Source organism: Schistocerca cancellata, chromosome 9 (genome assembly GCF_023864275.1).
Source record: "Schistocerca cancellata isolate TAMUIC-IGC-003103 chromosome 9, iqSchCanc2.1, whole genome shotgun sequence".
NCBI classification, from domain to species: domain Eukaryota; kingdom Metazoa; phylum Arthropoda; class Insecta; order Orthoptera; family Acrididae; genus Schistocerca; species Schistocerca cancellata.
In genome coordinates, this window is record NC_064634.1 from 292,774,955 (window position 1) to 292,794,354 (window position 19,400).

At 46.9% G+C, this 19,400-nt stretch overlaps 1 long non-coding RNA gene across 1 annotated transcript in view; it reads right to left on the reverse strand.

The window, feature by feature from the left end:
- The window catches only part of LOC126100747 (uncharacterized), a 439,006-nt gene extending 419,981 nt beyond the window's left edge, over positions 1 to 19,025 (reverse strand). The window contains exon 1 of the long non-coding RNA XR_007522204.1: positions 18,897 to 19,025. This is a non-coding gene — a long non-coding RNA (uncharacterized LOC126100747). The remainder of the gene's footprint in view (positions 1 to 18,896) is intronic.
- Positions 19,026 to 19,400: the final 375 nt, after the last annotated feature.

Genomic DNA, 19,400 nt, shown 5'->3' on the forward strand with positions numbered 1-19,400 from the left:
GATGCTGTTCAGCAATTAACTGCGGTTCTGCATAGCCCCAGATGGCTATAGTCGGCGAGTATAGCCTCGACCTGGGAAAATGACTCAATTTCAAAAATTTTTGAGAGGCAAAGCGTTGTTATTCCTTGCGTAACGGTGTGGGATGCCGAAGGTATCACTTCAGATGGCAATGATGATGGTGTTTGGTTTGCGGGGCGCTCAGCAGCATGGATATCAGCGCCTGTACAAATTCGCAATCATTTCAATGTCCAAACTCGCCACTTTTCCCTAATGATAATGAAATGATGAGGACAACACAAACAGTCAGTCCCCAGGCGGAGAAAATCCCCGATCCTGCCCGGGAATCAAACCCACGATCCCGTAATCAAGAGGCAGCAACGCTGACCACCAGACCACGAGCTGCAGACTTTGACTTCAGGTCACGGCTAGTAGTGATTAAAGCAGTTCTGACGATACAACATTACGTTACGAAAATCCCGCCTCCTAACGTGTTACCTGTGGTGTCACCGCCAGACACCACACTTGCTAGGTGGTAGCCTTTAAATCGGCCGCGGTACGTCAGTATACGTCGGACCTGCGTGTCGCCACTATCAGTGATTGCAGACCGAGCGCCGCCACACGGCAGGTCTAGTCTAGAGAGACTCTCTAGCACTCGCCGCAGTTGTACAGCCGACTTTGCTAGCGATGGTTCACTGCCTACATACGCTCTCATTTGCAGAGACGACAGTTTAGCATAGCCTTCAGCTACGTCATTTGCTACGACCTAGCCAGGCGCCATATTCAGTTACTATGTATCCTGAACAGATAATATTGTGACTCATGTAGCGTCAAGAGCGACGTTCGTCATTAATGGATTAAAGTTACGTATCAAACTAATGACGTCCGCTTTCTGAATTCTAATGCATTATCATGTTCCAGACCTCACGTCAGTAGAGTCCTTCCCTCCTCACGCCAGCCTGCGTGGGCTAAAACGCGTGCATTTCGGCCTCTATTAGTAACACGGTGTTGGCTCTTCTGCCAACACAACATTACCTTTTCATGCGAAAGTATCATGGTGCCACTTAACATTAGGAAAATACTCGTCCAAACTTGGTCTATATCTCTAGAAGTTGTCTGTGTAGTGCTGAGGTCCTCTCACGTCTAGCAAGATCCCCAGGTCAGTTCCCAGTAGGAGATACGTGGGACTAGCTCAGTCGTCAACTCCATCCTAATATCATTATCCAGAACATTAAGGATCAGTATCAGTTACAACAGTCGTGGGCCAACTTGCCTCAGTGCACGCCTCCAGACCCGATGGTGTGCAACGTCATATTGAGATGTAAGATCATACCGCCAAGTTCTTTGTAAATTTTATTTGATTTTGTAATCGCTGAAATAGTATCCTATACCATTTCAACAACTGAAGTTTCTGAGCCGTGAGCTGCTCGTGTTCATGCCATTTATTGTTTGTCATCTTCTTTCACGGTACAGCCGCCTCGTTTTCTTATTCCATTTAGTGGAGTCACTAACTTCTGCCTTACTTTCCCGTGAGTGGCAGCAGCAACGCTTATCAAAAAAATGTTCAAATGTGTGTGAAATCTTATGGGACTTAACTGCTAAGGTCATCATTCCCTAAGCTTACACACTACTTAACCTAAATTATCCTAAGAACAAACACACACACTCATGCCCGAGGGAGGACTCGAACCTCCGCCGGGACCAGCCGCACAGTCCATGACTGCAGCGCCTCAGACCGCTTGGCTAATCCCGCGCGGCAGCGCTTATCGATAAGTGCACTGTCGTACGATTTCTGGAGTGACCGAAAGTATATCTGGGTCGTCGTCGGTCTGGAAGTCAGTTGGAGACGGACCAGGAGGGCAGTCGGGCACGGAGCAGCGTCGGGGATGGAGCGCCAGTGAGGTGCTGCCAGACAGTACTTGCCGATCGCTGGGGACACGCATGCAGTGTCCGACGGAAGAAGACTGGAGCAGGAACGACCGTTGGTTGGTCGTACGGTCGGTCGTCTCATCGACCGTTTCCGTGTGGGTGTGGCAGTCGTTCGGTTGGGGCAGAGCAGCGAGGTAGCCTCTGTGGCGCGTGGTCAGGGCGGAGCCGCTGGCGGCGTGCGTGTGCGGTTGGAGTTGTGAGGCTCCTCTTGGGAGCGTTACGAAGTTCGTCGCTCACCGATCCTGGACTCTAAAGCTGAGTGCTCACTTAACCTACTATCAAGCCTCAACTGCTATCACATCTCTTCGTTTGATACTGGTTGTCGCTTCCTGGGAGATTCCCGTGAGCAACAACGTGTGCACATTGAAGTCAGCTAGAATTGCAGCTGTCCTGCCTGTGTGGTGTTGAACTTAATTTAATTCATGAAGTGTACCAGCGGTATCTTCTGCCTTGTGGCTGTTGACTTTTCGGTTTCCTGCCCTGGTCGTTGACGTAGTTTTCGACAGCGTATTTTCCTGGTAGTGTTGATGCTGACCTCCAAGGCACGTAGTTTGACAGCTGAGAGGTTGTTGGTAGTTTTGGGTGTTTATTCTGACTTGACTGGATTTGGCACCAATATTCAGAACATTGTGCTATCGATATCTTGTCGTCATTTAGATGGTCGAGTGGAGCTGAACTAATCTTGTTGGTTGGTTTGTCGGTTGGCTGCCGGTTGGGTTGCCTTCTGATTAAGAGGCTGTCGGTCTGGCTGCCTGTCTCATGTAAAAGTGCGCTTATGTTACCTTCGCAGGCCGAAGCTTCTGAGTGCCGCTCCTTTCGTTTTACATAGTGATTTCCTTTTTAGTCTTAAGTACTCTCTGTGGCCTTCAGCCGAGTTTTGGATTATTAAACCTCTTCTTAGGCCTTAAGCCGTAAAATAAAACAAAATAAAATAAAATGTTTCTTGCTCGGTATGTGGCCTTCAGCCGAGTTTCAGCCTTTCAAAATTAAAATTCAAAATTCCTTGTGCCTAGGCCTTAAGCCATACACTGGTTTCAAGTTGGTACGTGGCATTCAGCCGAGTTTTCAGTCTTTCAGAATTAAAATTGAAAATTCCTTGTGCCTAGGCCTTAAGCTGTAAATTGGTTTCAAGCTGGTATGTGGACTTCAACCGAGTTTTCAGCCTTTTCAAATCAAAAGTTGAAAATTTTATCTAGGCCTTAAGCCATAAGAAATATTTTCTAGTTTTTATGTGGTCTTCAGCCGAGTTTTCCAGCTTAAATTAAAAATTGGAAATTTCTTTCTCTGGGCTTTAAGCCGTGAGATTGATTGGGTTTCGTATGTGGCCTTCAACCGAGTATTATGTGGAGCATTTTAGAATAAGGCCTTTAGCCTATTTTAGTTGAAATTTAGAAGTTCTTCCCTTTAGGCCTTAAGCCTAATATTGTTTTCTGCGTGGCGTGTGGCCTTCAGCCGAGTTTTAATCTCTCTTAAATTAAAAATTAAAAATACTTGTCTTGCCCTTAAGTTATGAGATTCTTATTCTTTAGTATGAGGCCTTCAGCCGAGTTTTACAAAAAAATGGTTCAAATGGCTCTGAGCACTAGGGGACATAACTTCTTAGATCATCAGTCCCCTAGAACTTAGAACTACTTAAACCTAACTAACCTAAGGACATCACACACATCCATGCCCGAGGCAGGATTCGAACCTGCGACCGTAGCGGTCGCGCGGTTCCAGACTGTAGCGTCTAGAACCGCTCGGCCACTCCGGCCGGCCAAGTTTTACACGAAATATTGTAAGATAAGGCCTTCAGCTTTTTCAAATTGAAAGCTCTTCTTCCTAGGCCTTAAGCCGTTAAATTGTTTTGTTAATATGCGGCCTTCAGCCGAGTTTTCAGCCTATTTAGATTAAACCTTAAAAATCTTTGTCTCGGTCTTAAGCCGTAACACTGTTCTTGATTAATGTGAGGCCTTCAGCCGAGTTCTATGGGAAAAATTTAAGCTAAGGATTTCAGCCTATTTATATTGAAGACAAAAAAATGTTTTTCTAAAGAAGTGGAATCTCCAGAACTCCTGTACATCAATTACTTACTTTGGCGTTGTGCCTTGGATTTTCGATGTGGTCTTCAGCCGATCTAAATTAAATCAAAGGAGATCTTTCGTTAAAACTTTGAGAGTTTTTGATTCTTGCTTGTGTGATTGTCTGTTTTAAGAAATAAAGTTGTATCTTGAGTGCAACTGACAGTGACTTATTTTAGCCCCTCTCCCGAAATATAACCTCATCCGCTCTGTCCTGTTAGCCCAGGGATTTCAGTTTAATTTGTTTCCTCTTCCCCTTCTTCATGTTTCACTTGTTTTTTCTTTTTTTAATGTATATATATAATGTAACTGATGTCAGTATTTTGCAACCAAGACTTATTAAACTGGAGGATCTCTATTACATCTGTCATCACATTCGTTATTATATTTGAGGTAACTACATTGTTCTTCCAGTCTACGGATATTTCATCTGGGCCTTACATGTAAAGTACTGCTTGTAAAATTCTAGTTCTTTCAAGGATCTCAGCAATATTGATGGAATATCGTCTATTCCAGATGCCTCATTTCGACTTAAGTGTTTCTGTGTGGCCGGCCAGAGTGGCCGAGCGGTTCTAAGCGCTTCAGTCTGGAACCGCGCGACCGCTACGGTCGCAGGTTCGAATCCTGACTCGGACATGGATGTGTGTGATGTCCTTAGGTTAGTTAGGTTTAAGTAGTTCTAAGTTCTAGGGGACTGATGACCTCAGAAGTTAAGTCCCATAGTACTCAGAGCCATTTGAACCATGTCGGTAACATCACGTAGCGCTCTGTATGAAACTCACTGACTGTGCTGTGTGCAGCCTGTGGCTGGTTGGCATTGTTGAAATACTCGCTATTGTAGTGTTGGGCAGCTGGATGTGAACAGCGCATAGCGTTGCGCAGTTGGAGGTGAGCCGCCAGCAATGGTGGATGTGGGGAGAGAGATAAGAGCGGACGATCTGGACATGTGTCCGCCAGAAAGAGTAAATTTGTAATACTGGATATCATGAACTGATATATAACACTATTAAGATTAATACATTGTTTGTCCTCTATGAAAAATCTTTCATTTGCTAACTATGCCTGTCAGTAGTTAGTGCCTTCAGTAGTTAGAATCTTTTATTTAGCTGGCAGTAGTGGCGCTCGCGATATTGCAGTAGTTCGAGTAATGAAGATTTTTGTGACGTAAGAGATTCATGAAAGGTATAGGTTATTGTTAGTCAGGGCTATTCTTTTGTAGGGATCTTTGAAAGTCACATTGCGTTGCGCTAAAAATATTGTGTCAGTTTAGTGTTGATCAGAATAAGTAAAGAGATTAATGTCTGAGTACGTTCAGTTTTGATCACCTGTTTCAAAATCAAATAATGTAAGAGGTTTATCAGCATAGTAATTCATTAATTTTTCTAAGGGGACTTTTCAGTATACCCTGTTTCCAGCCTACGACTGTTTCCACGGAACAAATTTAAGAGTATTTCCAGTTGCAGCCCTTACAACTGCCTTCCACTATGTAAACTCCGTGATTTCAGTACTTAATTTCACGATACAAATCTATGGCCCTCGGGAAAATATGTCACAGCATAAACTCTTTTGTGTTTAAGCCTCTCTTCCTCAAAATGAGCTATCTGCCATCAGTGCTAAATAGATTCTTCCCTACTTAGACTTCACAGAATGGGGTTTTTGCCCTTAGATTCATCAATATTCTAAATTAGTTTTCCACATGAATTGGCGCTTCTGCTATGGTAAGTCCTAGTCTGCTGTACCTTATCTGTACAAAATTGACACTTATTGGTCCTATTGGTGGATGCTATTATAGGGAGTCTCCACCCCTTGCCTTGGGTTGAACTCAGCTGCAGACACTTTCAATGAGATGTCTGAGTGTCTGTGGAGAACAACATTACATCCTTCCACAAGATCCGAAGCCAAAGAAGATAGAGTTGTTGGACACTGGGATCTGGAGCGAATTCGACGTTCTAACACATCCCGTAGGCAGTCCAATGAGTTCTTATCAGAACTCTGGGAAAGCCAGTATATTTCAGGTATGTTATTCTCCTCAAACAATTGCCTGAGAAATGCTGCTTTGTGAGAGGATGCACATATAAAGAGTCATCGCCTTCGAACAGTTACTCTACCGTACACAGTACACAATGCTGTCAAAAGTGTTCATGTCCTTCCGTGGTTGGCGATTTCTTAAGCTCAATAAGGAGAGCGCACCGTAACCGCGAAAAACGCCTCCGTACCTTAACACCTCCACCCCATACTTGACTGTTTGCATTACACAGGCTGACAGTTAAAATTCTGCGGGCGTACACGATACCCAAATCATTCCATCGGATTGCCACGCGTGTCCAGTCATCTACTGTCCAGTAGTGTCTCTGTTTACACCACCCCGAGCGTCACTTAGCGTTGACCGCAGAAATGTGCGACTTATGAAGAGCAGTGCTTCCTATGCAGAGTCATTGTGCTAACTGGACTGCTGATAGGACTTCGCAGCTAGCGAGTGATTCCTTTCGCTTATATCAAGTATCTCTTTGCAACCACCTTCCGCAATACTCAACGATCCCTGTCCGTCATTACATGAGCTGTGCGTGATCTTTATTTAGCTGCACTTTGAAATTTTTGTTTAAACTCTGCTGTTATGCTTGCTTGAGAAAAAACTTTTAGTGACTACATGTTCAGCAACGAAACTTTATTTACGCATATCAGGTAAACTCATCTTCAGAATATCAAAGGAGGTAAATGATGCCATGCCGTTTGTATGAGGCCCTTTACCTCCTTTGACATTCACAAAATGAGTTTACTCGAAACGCGTAAATAATGTGTAGTTGTTGAACATCCATAACAGCAGTTTATCAATAAAAATCTCAAAGTTATCAAATGACCGAGTGAATCTTACATCACTTTATGTCACAGCTAAAAATTAGTTATGGTTGTTCCTTCACGTGTCCACTTCACAGTCGCCTCACCAACAGCCGACTTGGACTACTTCAGGAGTGTTGAAATATCTCTAAAGTATTTGTTACTGAAGCGACACCCAATGAGTCAAATGGTTCAAATGGCTCTAAGCACTATGGGACTTAACATCTGAGGTCATCAGTCCCCTAGACTTAGAACTAATTAAACGTAACTAACCTAAGGACATCACACACTTACACTTACATGCCCGAGGCAGGATTCTAACCTGCGACCGTTGCAGCAGTGCGGTTCGGGACTGAAGCTCCTAGAACCACTCGGTCACAGCGGCCGGCACCCAATGACTAGTTCACGTAAGAACTCCCTGAGCTCTCTGACCCTTTCTATGTTATTGCTTTTATACTGGCAACACAAAGAGCCCGCACCTTTTTTTTATACTCGTGGGACCGCCTCTCATGACGTCGGGTTGTCATTCTCGCGTTACACGGGGGTGTTCGGATACTTCCGATGAGATGGCATACACAGTGTGTCTCAGTTCCGATAGGACTGCTTCTGTGAAATTCCAAACTGCAATGTTACCTCATGGCAAGTTGTGGCGTTATGGTCCTAGATGTTTCATCAATATCCATTTAGAATGTCAAAGTGCTAACTTCACTGCAGCGGGCGTCATGACAGCATATGTAATAGTACGTGTCTGACACTTGTCGGAAGATGGCTGTGTTGCAGCGAGCCAACATCAAGTTTTTTGAATTCTCCATCGTTTGTGTGCGAGAATTCATCGAATTCCATCAGAATACCGATAGGCAGGTTCCTGATCGCTCCTCCACGACAACGTGAAGACTGTGTGTGCGTTTCTGACCAGCAAATAAATCAGTGTTGGATCGGCAGCCGTATTCTCCGGATTTGGGTCCAGCCGATTTCTTGTTCCCCAAACTGAAGTTGCAGATGGAAGGACACAAATTCGATGCAGCTGACGACAGCCAGAAAAATTGTACTGCAGTACTAAATACAGTTCCAAAAAATTAGTAAACCCTCTGTTTCAAAACGCTTTTAAAACGATTTTAGGTGTGTAATGATTCAGGGAGAGACTATTTCGAATAAATATAGCGATTTTGTGAACATAATCTACGACTTTTATTTTTCATAGCCACAGACCCAACGGGACTGAGACACACTGAGTATACAGGGTGTTACAAAAAGGTACGGCCAAACTTTCAGGAAACATTCCTCACACACAAAGAAAGAAAATATGTTACGTGGACATGTGTCCGGAAACGCTTACATTCCACGTTAGAGCTCATTTTGTTACTTCTCTTCAAATCACATTAATCATGGAATGGAAACACACAGCAACAGAACGTACCAGCGTGACTTCGAACACTTTGTTACAGGAAATGTTCAAAATGTCCTCCGTTAGCGAGGATACATGCATACACCGTCCGTCGCATGGAATCCCTGATGCGCTGGTGCAGCCCTGGAGAATGGCGTATTGTATCACAGCCGTCCACAATACGAGCACGAAGAGTCTCTACATTTGGTACCGGGGTTGCGTAGACAAGAGCTTGCGACTTCAAACACTTTGTTACAGGAAATGTTCAAAATGTCCTCCGTTAGCGAGGATACATGCATCCACCCTCCGTCGCATGGAATCCCTGATGCGCTGATGCAGCCCTGGAGAATCGCGTATTGTATCACAGCCGTCCACAATACGAGCACCAAGAGTCTCTACATTTGGTACCGGGGTTGCGTAGACAAGAGCTTTCAAATGACTCCATAAATGAAAGTCAAGGGGGTTGAGGTCAGGAGATCGTGGAGGCCATGGAATTGGTCCGCCTCTACCAATCCATCGGTCACCGAATCTGTTGTTGAGAAGCGTACGAACACTTCGACTGAAATGTGCAGGAGCTCCATCGCGCATGAACCACATGTTTTGTCGTACTTGTAAAGGCACATGTTCTAGCAGCACAGGTAGAGTATCCCGTATAAAATCATGATAACGTGCTCCATTGAGCGTAGATGAAAGAAACTAAAATGAGCTCTAACATGGAAATTAAGCGTTTCCGGATACATGTCCACATAACATCTTTTCTTTATTTGTGACCGAGCGAGGTGACGCAGTGGTTAGCACACTGGACTCGCATTCGGGAGGACGACGGTTCAATCCCGTCTCCGGCCATCCTGATTTAGGTTTTCCGTGATTTCCCTAAATCGCTTCAGGCAAATGCCGGGATGGTTCCTTTGAAAGGGCACGGCCGATTTCCTTCCCCATCCTTCCCTCACCCGAGCTTGCGCTCCGTCTCTAATGACCTCGTTGTCGACGGGACGTTAAACACTAATCTCCTCCTCCTCCTTTATTTGTGTGAGGAATATTTCCTGAAAGTTTGGCCGTACCTTTTTGTAACACCCTGTATAGGAAGTGTCCTTTGTTCCTTTCTACAGTGACAAAAGATAGCTGGCGACCATTGTTGTGCTGAGGGTGAGGCGGAAGGCGTCGAGGCCACATCAAGAGGTCCCGCCGGAGGCGGACGGTCCGCCTCCGCGTGCCAGCCACCCTCCGCCGCGCACCGTGCGTGCCTGGCGCTGCCCCCGCCCCCGCCTCCGCCTCCAGCACCGCCGCCTCAGCGCGCTTGCACCCCCGGTCGCGGTGCCGCCTGCGGTGATACGAGCCACCGCGAGCAGCACGCAACGCCCACTTTAATTAAGCGGGCCTCGACATCAGTTTTATAACCGCAATTTGGCCGTGGCGAGGGGCCCTTGTCGGGCCGGGGAAATATTTTAGCTGGGGGCACGCGGCGTTTAATACCACAACAAGGCGGTCTACGTGGATGGCGGCGTCGGCGGCGGCGGCAGAGGGTTGGTCTCAAATTACAGGGTGCGGCGGCGCTGGCGGCGCGCAGACGGACTGGCGCCAGTGACAGTTCAATCCTTGGCGGGCCGCGCGCTGCCGCGGGGGGAATCCCCGAACCCGGACCGGCCGGCCGGCCGACCGACCGAACCGGCCGTCCCGCAAAGGGGTAGCAGCCGGGCCCCGCGAGCGGGCCCTCATTACGGCATCCGACGAAATTGGGAGACAGGAACGAACGGTGGGCAATTTGACCAGCTCCGGACGGACCAGTCGTAATTTGGGGCGCAGCTGGCACCGTTTCTTCCACCACTTTACTTCTTCGGCGAGCGTTTTAGCACCACAACGTAATGGCCCCAAATGGTTCGGAAATGTGGACGATTACCGGGACCCACGAAGAAGGATGGCGGTTTTACACTGCAAAACACGTCCTAAACGGCGGACCTTCCTTTGCGGCTCGGGCAACGTGCCACATTTTCTTAAGAGACCACGTAAATACAGGGTACACTTGGAAAGATTGTTACCATTTTATCACAATAACACTGGCTGCATTTGGAGAGACTGTAACATTTTATTACAATAACATTGATGAGCGGAGCACAAAAATGCCGCTACAGGACCTTTTCCGTCCGTAGTCCCTACGATTTCCAGAAAAAACTGCAGTGCTGATAGACAACGCAAACAATACCTAAGGATGTGATATTTGAAATTTTACCGGCGGTTAGAATAGCCCTGTATCTTTCTGACAATTCCCCAACTCGACAAAGTTTCTCCATTGCACCTACCTAAGACAAATACACTCTCACCTCTGAAAAAGACGACACATGGATATGAGCTTCGCTATAATTTATGCGTTATTTTCAGAATGAAAAGCAAGTGCAGAGTTCGGATTCCAGTCTAACACACAGTTTAAATTCATCGCGAAATTCACTACAGAGTAAATGTCATTGCTTTCTTATATTCCTTGAAAGAGAAATCTGAAGTTCAATTTCTCCATTAAAGCGACCATGTGTGAAACAAAGACCCTAAAAGTTGTAGAGAGAGCTTGATAAACGTGTACGGAACTAGTCCTCGCAGAGAAACAAGACGACTACTACAGATGCTGTACTCGTTTCCGTAAGTCCGTTTTCACTGTGCTTTTTTGAAGCTGCAATTAACTGGTAACAACTAGAAGTTAATGAAGACTTCCTTGCATAGTAAATTGCTTATAGAAATCAAACAGGTTAACCGCAGACAACAGGAAGCATTTCACTAGCTGTACTGATCACAATCTGTTGTCTCCCTCCGAATCGTCGACATTTTCAGGTCCGTTACAGGCATTGATAAAAATTAGTGATTGCTAAAATTTTCTGATAAGGACAGAATATTTTAATGATTATTCTTAAGGTCATGTACACCGACACTTTATGTAGCTACATCATGTTTGACATGTGTATATGTCTATCCCACGTGGAACCTTTAAGTGTGGTCAGAGTACCAAGAATCTTGTGTTCAGGTATCCAAGTAGCTCCTCAACTGATGTTAGCGAGATCTACCGATCGAAATGTAAACAATTAGTAGTATCGGAATGACAACTTGATAGGACAGGCGATCCTCCGTATTGCAGATTGCGACGAGACGAAGATAAAAATGTGAGCTATGGGTCGCCTACAGACTGCGATAAGTCACAAATGGAAGATCTACGAAGGACCACCAACACCTACGTACTAAATACCCTGAGCTCCATTCTAACAGAAAACTACCCTGGTCACTTAGATTCTGGTAAAGCCAGTGGCACAATATTGTTGATACAGATAACGTACCAGCGGCACCAGGTGTAGTGTTCAGCTAGTTCGGACTGTCACATCTGACAGAAGGGCCGCCATACAGCAGATCACTAGCTACTAAACTGCCTGAGAGAAAAAGTGACGCACCCAGAAAACGTGGTCGATGTCGATTTAACTTCTTACACGTGTACCTCATAGTACTCTTGTGAGTACACAATTCAGCGACCAGAAGAGTTTGAAAGCGGCGTCACTATGAGTCTCAATTTCGCTGGTTGGTCCAATCGCGCAATACGCAAATTTGTGGTGCGTTCGAATCTGACTGTTAATGGATATTGGACTGTTCGGGTACGTGAAAGCAGGCATACTAAGCGTAAACATTCCGGTGGCCTACGTCTGACGACCACAAGGGAAGGGTCGCCATATTGTACTCCAAGTACACTGTAATCCCTTCACATCTGCACCTGCTAGCGGATAAATAGCAATACAGTTTCACATTAGCGCAAACTCCGCTGCAGAGTGAAAAATCTCATTCTGAAAACATCCCCCAGGCTGCGGCTACGCCAGGAATCCGCAATAGCCTTTCTTTCGGGGGTGCTAGTTCTGCAAGGTTTGCAGGAGAGCTTCTGTAACGTTTGGAAGGTAGGAGACGAGGTACTGGCAGAAGTAAAGCTGTGAGGACGGGGCGTGAGTCGTGCTTGGGTAGCTCAGTTGGTAGAGCACTAGCCCGCGAAAGGCAAAAGTCCCGAGTTCGAGTCTCAGTCCGGCACACAGTTTTAATCTGCCAGGAAGTTCCATATCAGCGCAAACTCCGCCGCAGAGTGAAAATCTCATTCTGAAAACATCCCCCAGGCTGTGGCTACGCCATGTCTCCGCAATATCCTTTCTTTCAGGAGTGCTAGTTCTGCTAGATTCGCAGGAGAGCTTCTGTAACGTTTGGAAGGTAGGAGACGAGGTACTGGCAGAAGTAAAGCTGCGAGGACGGGGCGTGAGTCGTGCTTTGGTAGCTCAGATGGTAGAGCACTTGCCCGTGAAAGGCGAAGGTCCCTAGTTCGAGTCTCGGTTCGGTACTCAGTTTTAATCTGGCAGGAAGTTTCACATCAGCGCACACTCCGCTGCAGAGTGAAAATCTCATTCTCTAAATAGCAATACACTTCTTGGAACATTGTGACTCATCCCGTACCATTGGCCAGAGGCTAGCAGCAGCCAGAACAGTGTATTACCGACCAAAGCATAGGCTGATGTTAACGATACGGTACAGACAGCTGTGTTCAGAATGGTTCCGTAATTGGGAAGCATGAACTGCTGATGAATGGCGTCGCATTGTGTTCCGCGATGAAACACAGATCGGTACTTCTCTTCATGCCCATCGTCAGCCAGTACGTCGGCGCCCTGGATTCCATTCTTGAGAAGAGCAGCGCTGCCGCACCAGGAGCCGTGTGTGACTTCCGGTCAGCGCTGATATTGGTTGAGGGAACTCTGACAGCACAGAGATATGCCACGGTCGTCCAGCGACCTCATGTGTTACCCCTCATGCAAAGGTATTTTTCTGCCCTTTTTCAATGAAACAATAGTCCTCCGCACGTGGCAAGTGTCTCAATGGATTGTCTTCGTGATGTTCAGGTACTCCCGTAGCCAGTACGATTAACAGATCTGCTGGCTTAGAACATGTTTGGTACCATCTGGGAGTCAGCTCCGCCTCAGTGCTGTTATCCAGGATATCAAGGACAGGATGTAGAAGTTGCAGCTTAGCTTGTCTTCGAGAGGATATGAATGCCCCCTTCAGTGTATGCATCCTGCCTTCAGTAGGTGTAAAGTCATAGTGTCGGGAGGGCCTGAACTGCCAAGTTCTTTGTAAATGTGACTCAGTATTGTAATCACTGAAATAAAAAAAACGCCTAGGAAATCGGTATAGGCATATTTAAGTACAGAGATACGTAAACAGGCAGAATACGGTGCTACGGTCAGCAACGCCTACATAAGACAACAAGTGTCTGGCGCAGTTGTTAGCTCGGTTACCGCTGCTACAATGGCAGGTTGTCAAGATTTAAGTGAGTTTGATAGTGATGTTATAGTCGGTGCACGAGCTGTGAGGCACAGCATCTACGAGGTAGCGTTAAAGTGAGCATTTTACCCTACGACCATTTCACGAATGTGTCGTGAATATTAGGAAGCCGGTAAAACAAACAAATCTCCGACATCGCTTGGCCGGAGAAGGACCCTGCAAGAACTGGACCAACCGCGACTGATGAGAATCGTTCAACGTGAAGGAAGTGCAGCCGCGTCAGTGGCCACGCTGTTTGAGGCGCCATGTCACGCATTGCGTGGCCCCTCCCACCGGAGGTTCGAGTCCTCCCTCAGGCATGGGTATTTGTGTCGTTTTAAGTTAAACTGAATTAGTTTCAGTAGTGAGTAAGACTAGGGACCAATGACCTCAGCAGTTTGATCTCTTAAGAATTCACACACATTTGAAAGAAGTACAACCCCTCCGGAAATCGCTGCAGATTTCAATGCTGCACCATCAACAAGTGTCAGCTTGCGAACCATTCAACGATATGGGCTTTCGGCGGCCCACGCGTGTACCCTTGATGACTGCACGACACTAGGCTTTACGCCTCGCCTGAGCCCGTCAACGCCGACATTGGGCTGTTGATGACTGGGAACATGTTGCCTGGTCGGACGAGTCTCGTTTCAACTTGTCAGCGGATGGGCGTGTACGGGTATGGATACAACCTCATGAAATCATGAACCTCGCATGACAGCAGGGGATTGTTCAAACTGGTGGCGGCTCTGTAATGGTGTGGGGAGTGATATGGGACCCCTGACACGTCTAGATAAGACTCGACCGGCGGCACGCACGTAAGCACCCTGTCTGATCACATGCACCCATTTATGTCCATTGTGCATTCCGACGGTCTTGGGCAATTCCAGCAGGATAATGCGACACCCCACACGTCCAGAATTGCTACAGAGTGGCTCCAGTAACACTCATCTGAGTTTAAACACTTCCGCTGGCCACCATACTCCCCATAGATGAACATTGTTGAGCATATCTGGGATGCTACAACGTGTTGTTCAGAAGAGATCTCCACGCCCTCGTATTCGTAGGATTTATGGGCAGTGCTGCAGGATTTACGGTGTCAATTCCCTTGAGCACTACTTCAGACATTAGTCGAGTCCATGGCACATCATGTTTAGGCACATCGGCGTACTCGCAGGGACCCTACACGATGTTAGGCAGGTGTACAAGTTTCTTTGGCTCGTGGGTGTGTCACACGCCCTCTCAACCAGTGAAGTTCCATTTCGTTCGTCCTCCCCTTCTGGGTGCATCACTTATTCCGTCAGGCAGTGTCTACAGTGCCAGCGGCCTTGCCGGAGTGGTAACACCGGTTTCCGTCAGATCAACGACGTTAAACGATGGCCGGGCTTGGCTAGCGTTTGGATACGTGACCTTTTGAGTGTGCCGAGTATTGCGGCATGCAGGGTGTACACAGTCCTTGTGAATCTAACTAAGGAGTTACTCGATCAAGAAGTAGCGGTTCCAGTCACAAAAACTGACAACAGCCGGGAGAGGCGTATGTTGATATCGGATAACAATGGAAACATATTGTGAACCATCATACAATACAGAGACATCCCCTGTCTCCTGGATTTGATGCTCAGGATTCACACGAAGGGCACCAGCATACAGTGCGTCGTCAGGAGGCATTGAGGTCAGCAAAGGGACAGGATACCTCCACAGAGCTGGTTGATGTGGCCGAGCGGTTCTAGGCGCTTCAGTCTGGAACCGCGCGACAGCTACGGTCGCAGGTTCGAATCCTGCATCGGGCATGGTTGTGTGTGCTGTCTTTAGGCTAGTTAGGTTTAAGTAGTTCTAAGTTCTAGGGGACTGATGATCTCTCAGATATTAAGTCCCACAGTGCTCAGAGCCATTTGAACCATACCTCCACAGAAAACCTAATTCAAACGAATAGTGAACATCAACGAAGCGACTACATTTGAGTATTCGCGCGGTGACTTATCCCAACCTCTTCGTTCCTTCCTGGTGGAGCACAATTCAGGACAATACCAAAAATTTATGTGGACTCCAATGGGAACCATGATTTATCTTGCAACTGCCCTCAGTGCAGAACGAGAAAAGGGCCTCCTTACGGACAACGTATACCCGTTTGTTCGCTTACAACATCGCTCTCGAGCACCATGAGAGTCGTTCTGTTAATCCTTCATGACCAGAAAAGAAAGTGCTTTTCTGAGCCGTGAGGTCCTTTGAAATTGACGAAATCTGGTTCACCCTAGGGAAGGATGTGACCACCTCGGAATTTGCTCCACTAAATCTCCATGAGTCGTCGAAGAGTAATCGACCAGCACGGTTGCAGGTCGTTGCTTGTGTTTCGTGGCCACGCCACTTGTCACCACTGGTTCCACCGAGGAAGGGTGTTCTACACGCCACTTTTGAGTTGTTTACAATTCAGTTGCTTATCACTATCAGTTGCTGGGGAGTTTCAGCACTGCCGATAAATTTGAAAATATTCTTTATACATCAAAACAAAAGAGTGTAACTATTTTTTTCCCCTCTTTGCAGTTTAGCAAAAGACAGAAACAGTTTTGGTACCTCCGTCGAATTTTTATGCAAATAGTCTAGTATCGAATGCTTAAAAAAAGTGCCATTGGAGCAATTTGGAAATATTTACGGCACCATTATGACCAAGACTACATGTATCTCGCTGTAAAGGTAAACTAATGATGACCTTGAGTGAGCTAGTTTTATTACATTTGAGAACAGTCGGCTTAAAACCCCTATCCTATCACCACGGTTCAGGCTTTTCTCGGTTTTCTGATTCATGATTTTTTTCTCTTTCTGATCTGCCTTAAATTTAGTAGTAGCTTATGACCAAAACAAAACCAAGGTTAATTAACGACTGTAGTACTTGACGCCTTGTTGCAAGCTTCCACGCTGTTACCATGTGTAAAGGAACATGGGAACAGTATTGCGTTTTATAACAGTATTAAAAACGTCACACTTTCCTGGAAGTGCCATTCTGGTTAGGCCACACCGGTAGCGAACTCAACACTGACGTCCTATCACGAGCGGCTGCCTGTAGCTATCTGCGTGACGTAAGAGGCACGGCAAGGCGGGAAATATGACGGCAGAAACCACGCCCCCGTCTAGTGTCCACAGACCACGAGACGTCTACCAAGGCCACAGGACATATGTTGTTAAGCATTACATACAATGGTCCATGCAAATTGCTGGACTTAAGTTACAATTCGGGAGGACGACGGTTCAATCCCGCGTCCGGCCATCCTGATTTAGGTTTTCCGTGATTTCCCTAAATCACTCCAGGCAAACGCCGGGATGGTTCCTCCGAAAGGGCACGGCCGACTTCCTTCCCCATCCTTCCCTAATCTGATGAGACCGATGACCACGCTGTATGGTCTCCTTCCCCAAAACAACCAACTAATGTTACAACTAATCTGATTAGCTATCTCAAGCACGAAATTATGTTTTGTTCCTATTTGGCTACATATGTAGCCAGTAAGTGATACCAAGTTTAAGTGATAGTGACGCACTGAATAGAAACCTTAGTTTATCTGCCAATAGTAATAACTTAGACAAATTACGTAACTACAAAAGGCAAAATACCCGTGAAAACTAGCTGGCTGCAGCAAGAAAAGGCGGTTTTTATTTACAAAACAAATGTTTCTATACTTGCAGCGAAGGACGACCTCGCAGATAAACTTGTTAAATATAGCCCGCTCTATGCTCTGCGGCAGAATGTCGGAACACCAAAGTGAAAGAAAACTTTCATCAGATCTCTCATTATCTCCGATCATAGACAAGAATTTTTGTGAACTAAAAATTACCTTCTACATTATTCCCAGTTGAGAATCTGTAAGATGTATGGTATTTTTTTCTTGTGGTTTTGTGGCACGCATTCCTATCTCTTAAGCTGTCAGAGTGATAACAAAGGACGCCACTTTACGAATTATTAACTGAAATTTGCCCAAAACAGTAAAAGAGTGACTAACGGAAGAATCAAACAAAACAAGTTCGGCATCTGTTAATGATACTGATAAAATGCTACTCAGTAATACAAATAGCAAAAGTGAGGGTCCGAAGATGTAAGGTTGTCGGTAATCAGTGTCATCAGTTTCCAATTGGCTGATGACTGAATACTAAAATACAGATCTCTTTGCTACTGACACCCTTCGTTTCCTATCAAAGGGATACTGAAGGAACGGGTTTAAAATGCCAGTCCGACCGTGCTGCCTAATATTTCCTGCTCACCTCGATCTGACATTAAGCTCCATCTTTCCTTGCTTTCTAAAGGAACGGAAGGGGGAGTGGTTGACGCACACTGAGGACACGCCCACGTGACCTACTGAGAAACGTGGAACTCATTGGAAACTGAAGTGTCATGGCATCAATGACAACACTGATTCATTAACAGCCGTTTCGTGTCGAACGGGTCTATATTCTAAAGCACACTGGTGACGTTTGAAGCATCATGTAAACAGCCGAGAAGTTCAAAATACCGCCAAGGTTACTACTCTTTGAAAGTTGACATACAGGTCTGTATGGATACTCAGAACAACACGTTGGTGGCTGAAGGTAGGTGGAGTACAGCTGAGTACAGAGCTAATCATTATGTCGCTAATCCACTTGCGAGACTTCTTGTAAACCGTCACTAAGATCAAAAGGCCGGCCCGGGCAGTACACTTGGACAGTGGCGGTACAAGTCATAATGGATCATGTAAACCGTCACGAAGTTCAAAATACCGGCAAGGTTACTACTCATGCCGGCCGCTGTGATCGAGCGGTTCTAGGCGCTTCAGTCCGGATCTGCGCTGCTGCTACGGTCGCAGGTTCGAATCCTGCCTCGGGCATGGATGTGTGTGGTGTCTTATGTTAGTTAAGTTTAAGTAGTTCTAAGTTCTAGGGGACTGATGACCTCAGACGTTAAGTCCCATAGTGCTCAGAGCCATTTGAACCATTTGCTACTACTCATGGAAAGTGTACAGGCTTATATGGATACTCGAACTCAACAACACGTTGCTGTCAGAGGGTAGGTGGAGTACAGCTGCGTAATCATTACGTCGCTAATCCACTTGCGAGACATCTTGCAAACTGTCACTAAGATCAAAAGGCCGGCCCGGGCACTACTCTTTGACAGTGGCGGTACAAGTAATAATGTGATACGCCAAGAAAGCAGCCTATTGGTATATGACAAGTGCGTGCGGTAATGCTGAATGAAGGCGTAATCGCTACTATGCTAATGTACTTGCAGCAAAGCTGATAAGTCTAGCTACTGCGCATGCGGGAGTTAGAGAGAGAGGGAGAGAGAGAGAGAGAGAGACAGAGAGAGATGAACGGCGCCGCGCACGTGTGACGGGGGCGGCGTGACTAGGACTCACGTGAGGCGGGCGGCGAGCGACGTCACTACGGGGGCGGCGTCGGCGTCGGTCCGGACGGCGGCGTCGCCGGTTCTGGCGGAGCCACGGGCGACGACGGTCTTTGCATGCTAAAGCCACGCGGCGCACTGCAGCGGCCGCCGGGCGCGTCTCCCACCTCGCCGGCGCAGCCAGCCTGATCACTATGCAAAAGTATGAATGAGATACGGGACGCCGCGCCGCGCCGCGCCGAGCCGAGCCGGGGCCCGGCTGCTACGGCGGCGGCGGCGGCGGCGGCGGCGACGGCCAACCCGGCGGAGCGCGCGCCGAGCCCGGCCCAGGCGCGGCATTAGCAATTGTAATGAGTTACTACGCCCGCCGAAAACATTGACCCACCTCGAGCAACAACAACATTGTCTGCATAGTAATGGCCCATGTGTGCCACTAAAGGGGACAGACTGCTCGCCGCGGCCTAGGTCAGGGAGAAGGCGGAGGAGGCGCGCTCGCCGTTCACGGTCGCGTCGTCGA